We start from the raw sequence: 5,180 nt of genomic DNA on the forward strand, positions 1-5,180 counted from the left end.
ACTATCAATATGATCAACATACAGGGTGTCCCCAAACCTCTTGGAGCTTTATTGTTACATCAACAATACTTTTTTGTATATTCGCCTTTTGAGTCGTGATTACATAAGGGAATCAATCGTAATTTAATCAATGGCTAAGTGTTTGTTGCTTTCAATATTCTTCTTTAAATGATATTGCAAAAGTATTTAACATTAAATGTTACAAAGTAATATGTAATTTGAATGTTTAAGATATTTAACTCGAGGATAGAATTTCAACATCTAAGACTAATAATTGATACTCGGTCTCAGTTATTGGTAAAAAATATACTGCCAGATTGTATGTAGCAAGAATTATTTCAATTGTATGTTTCACGTAATTATTTGTCTTTTCCCCAATTTGAGAAAAATTATTGTTAATAACTGTAGTACTTTTTCTAATTATTGGCATGATGTCATTTTGTTTGTCAAAAAACTCTTAATTTTATCATCTTTCCCTAAACGCATGGAAATGAAAGGATGCAATAGCCAAGTCATCTACAACCGGGAATCTCAAAGTATACATTGGAATCGTATAGTTTATTGCTACAATTTCCATAGTGTTTTTTTTTTATTTTTTTACTAATTTGACTGTTACTGACATAATGATGTTGATGTATTACTCCGTAATATAATTTTGTTAATTTAAAGCCTTTGTGTTCACCTTGTTAGAAGGCGTGGCTGGTTGTTGGCAAGTTTGTGTCCAAAGTCCAAACCACAAACAGACCACAGACACGGACTGTACCGTCCCGTCAGACAGTCCTCTCCAAAAGTTAAAACATTAAACAAATCCTGCTGCGGGTTAAGTTATCGCATCTTCCAGAAAATACGGCTGGCTTAAAATGCCACGTATCTATGCACTGATAAACTGTTCAAAATTATTTTCAAAAAATACAATATAGTTGATAAGTTCCGGAACATTTTAATTACATCGTAATAGCTTATTACTCTATGTTGATATACCAATGCTAAGTTTATTCTTCTTTTTCTCCATGTCTTTCATGATAGCCTAGTTGTTTAAAGATGCTTCTATGATAGCAAAAACTTCTCTAACATACCAGAAGACACTAAGTAGCTTTTTTTAAGACTCGAGTGATGTTTGCAGTTTGCTTTCTATTTGTTTGGGTTTGTAGTTAGCTTCATGGATGTTTTCTGCATGGCATGCTTCGTCAAGATGCAAATTGTATATGCTTGTCTAAGAGTCCGTATTCTCGAGCAACCTGACTAGAGCTAAATGTGAGTATAAGCCTATTTTGTGTTCTGTTTTACTTGGTTTTTCTTAGGTTAAGTTTTGTATAGTGTTTGTATATGTCATGTACTGCCCTTATATTGTTATGTACTGCACCTTACTAGGTGTACAGTACAAATAATAATAGTGTAAATAGTGTAAAGTACTCTTTTTGTAATATTGAGGAGAGGAATAGGGGTGTGGGAAGCAGCAAAAGTCTTTCGATTCGTATGTGGTATTTGACCTATATGAACATAAACGTATGATAAATATGACTTTTAAGACAACATTTTTTTAAATTTTAATTTATTTATTATAAGAGTTTGTTTGCATATTTCTGGAAATATCAGTTGATTGCTTGCCTACTTCATAATATCTTTTGTCAAGCATGGCACCTATTTATACTATTGATTTTATGTTTTGGTGTGAAGAAGTAAACACCTTGGTAAGATTTAAACTGAATTTTTCAATTGGTTCACTCCGATAGAGTAAGAAAGAGATCAAGTCCTTATTTCAGTTGATGTCCTTATTTGTATATATTATGGCCACATTCATAGTTATTTGTCCTATGGTACCTCACTGTGGGCCAAAAGTTCTTTGCTAACAGGTTGCTTTTTACTTTACAAAAGAAGGCGGTGAGGTTAATTTGTAGTGTGAATAGAAGAACACATTGTAAGCCCCTTTTCGTGGGTCTTAACATTCTCACATTTCCATCCTTGTATGTTTTGGCAAGTTTGTTGTTTGTAAAAGAAAACATTTCTCACTTTGAAAAGATATCTGATGTTCACAACTATTGTACTAGATCTAAAGACAATCTGTCTACACTAAGGCATAAGTATACAGCCACTCAAAATAGTTTTGAGTACCAAGGTGTTAAAATGTACAATTTTTTGCCTGCATCCATCAAAAACCTGTGTGTTTTAAAATTCAAACATGTTTTAAAAGCTACACTAACCCAGGCTTGCCTGTATAAACATGAAGAGTATTTTGGTTTACAGTTTTAGATATTTTAGTTGCCAGAGCCATCTTGATTGTTTTGTTTTTCTTTTGACGATTGTCATGAACTTTGTACATAGTTTTAACGACAATAAATCATTTCATTTCAAATTTCAAAGTTCAGCTAGGTTCACTTGAAAGGTTTTAGATAAGCTTAAATAGTGGTTTTAAACTGTTTTGTATAGGAAGTCATCTTTAAACTGGCATGTTTAAAGAGGACAATCAATTTATATTTACTTGTATATTATGAGAAATTTACGCTCATCGAGGTAAAGAACAAATACATTGCTATTGTATCCACGGGTGTTATATGATTAATGACTCAGAATATTAATATTTAATTTACTTTGATATAAATAAATTTTTTGGTTACGCATGTCACAGTACATTGTGCTATACATTTTCGAAATTCATGTAAAAAAGTGTTATTGAAATATACATTAGAAGAGGCTAATTATTCAACTCAACAAATTAAATGTTGATATCCTTAACCAACACTCCTTATCCTTATGTTGAACTTTAAGGAGCATCTCGTCTAGTCTATGAAAACCATGATAGTATTATATAAGACATTTTTAAGCATTTTTAAAATCTTGAAAACCCCCTATTAAAATATTTTTCATCAACGTATCCAGTCTTTTTCTTAATATAGTTTTTTACTTAATTAAATTGCAACTAACGTTGTTATTGTAGAACTAATTTTTACGATACAATTAATTCGTATATTTGTTCAGCAATAAAGATTATTGCTAGCTTGTGTATTTTCCTTCAACGACTTACTATAATTACCAGCTAGAGTTTTTATTTCGCGTTGTAATTTCCTGCCCGTACTTCATTTCCTGGGCTTTATCTCGCAAGGGTGATTTTGTTACATCGTTTCATTACAAAAAGACAACTTCACTCTAAGATGTTTCAGAGAAAATAAAAGAAACTGCATTGCAATATGAAAAAGCTTTTTGTGCTTTCCACGATACTTAAATTGAGAAAAAACAAGGGATGGTAAATAGTTTATTGTCAAAATATTTGTTTTGCATATCAACTGTTTGCAATGTTTTGCAAAAAGGTACTGCTGAGTTGTATTGCTAGTCAGATAACAATGAAATAAATACAATTACCATGAATCAAAATAACAATGTAGACAGAGATCAAATAAATCTAATGCAACCAAATTAACAACGCGGATCGTGTCAATTTGAAATTGTTGAAGTTTGCTAATTCCAAACTTGAAACGCTGTTAAGATAATTGAATTTGCAGCTGTCTGACTCTTATTGAATCATTCTGTTGTTTGTGGAAATGTTTTTAAACTTGTTGAAACCACTAAAGTGATAAATAACTCTTGTTTAAAGAACAACCTGTCAATTACTTAACTAGATGTATTGAAAAATATTGTAATACTTTTTACTATTTATTGTCCTATTATTTTTCATAATTCTTGGACGGTAATGTATATTTATTACTAAAAATAAATAAATTTAAGTAGTAGAATTATCAATTAAATGTTTACTTGCCGTTAGCTCATGATCACTAAACGAAGATATTGTTTGCTATTTTTACCAGTTCAATTCAAACTTTAATATGTTATCAAACTGAAACAGTGCGGTAATGTGTATAATCCCTCATTAGTTTTATAGTAAGGATTTTGTTTTAGTTTTTTTAATGTCTAAAACATAGATAATGTTAAGTTTTGTGAAAGAAGTTAATTCATAAAATTAGTTTTTTTATGGAACCTATGGTTGATAGTAATAGTTTTCATTCTACGGTTTGTTTCTAACGCGGGCAGCAATTTCTTATAGGCGTTAGCAAACACATTATCGGTCAACCGTCTCTTGTAAGATGCATGGAAAGTCTGTAGAGTGTCAAAAATTAACGCTTTGCTTGACACTTACCGGTATTGGCTGGAAGGCATAGCATTGAACTCACGTACAAAATTATTTAATTTAATATCTTGACAATATTACTTTTGTACTACTCAAAAATTGAGTTTTTATTTTAACAGTATATTTTCACTTATATTTCTAAGGTTACACCACAATTATTAAGGTGTAATATATTTTTCCTACAGTTACCTAACAATGTACATGTTCTCTCACTGATTTGAGAAAGCAAAGTGGCCAATTCGCTCATCAATGTTAAACATTGTCTCACTCTAAATTACTTTGTCTCACTCACTCCAGATTTGCAACGTGAAGGCACGAAAAAAAGTTCACTTCTGTGTAAAAAAATATGTCACGTTTCTTTACCAATTTATTTGTTTTGTGGTAACTGTAGGAAAAATATAATGTGCAACTCGAGTGCAAAGTGCAATTGCCTCACTCGAGAAATTATTCCTCACTCGCCTACGGCTCGTGAGTAAGTATTTCTCTCGAGTGAGTCAATTGCTCCCTTTGCTCACTAGTTGCACAAATAACTATTTCTTTGAAATTTATTAGGGTTCGTCAAGAAACAAGCGTGTTTTTTTCAACATAATCACAATATTTATAAAGGCATTTAAAGCAATCAATAAGTATTTAATTTCTTCCCTGAAGGAGTAGTCCATCAGGTACGGAATGAGTTAGTCTTGAATATAGTGTAAAACTTTTAAGATGTTCTAGTTTGGCAAATTCTCATTCACTATTTATATTGTTAATTATCATGTACAAATAATTAACATTAGTGTCATTAAAAAGCCCATAATTCAGTTTACAATATCAACAAAAATTATTATGAGTTATCTAAAGACATAATGCTGGCTAATGTTTTCAGTAGAGATACATTTATGGATGAATGATTAACACCTCAAAACGACTTTGGATTAGATATGTGACATTTCTTGTCAGGGTATTTTGGGTACCTTAGTTTCATCTAGTTTGTTTATTCCACGTTAATGCATATCAAGGAATTGAATAACAGAATACAATGCCTCCTTTACCATGACACTTTGGAGACCTGGCTTCGTTC

The sequence above is a fragment of the Macrosteles quadrilineatus genome, unplaced genomic scaffold (assembly GCF_028750875.1).
Source record: "Macrosteles quadrilineatus isolate MER2022 unplaced genomic scaffold, UCM_ALF_1.0 Scaffold_2__2_contigs__length_208266976, whole genome shotgun sequence".
NCBI lineage: Eukaryota > Metazoa > Arthropoda > Insecta > Hemiptera > Cicadellidae > Macrosteles > Macrosteles quadrilineatus.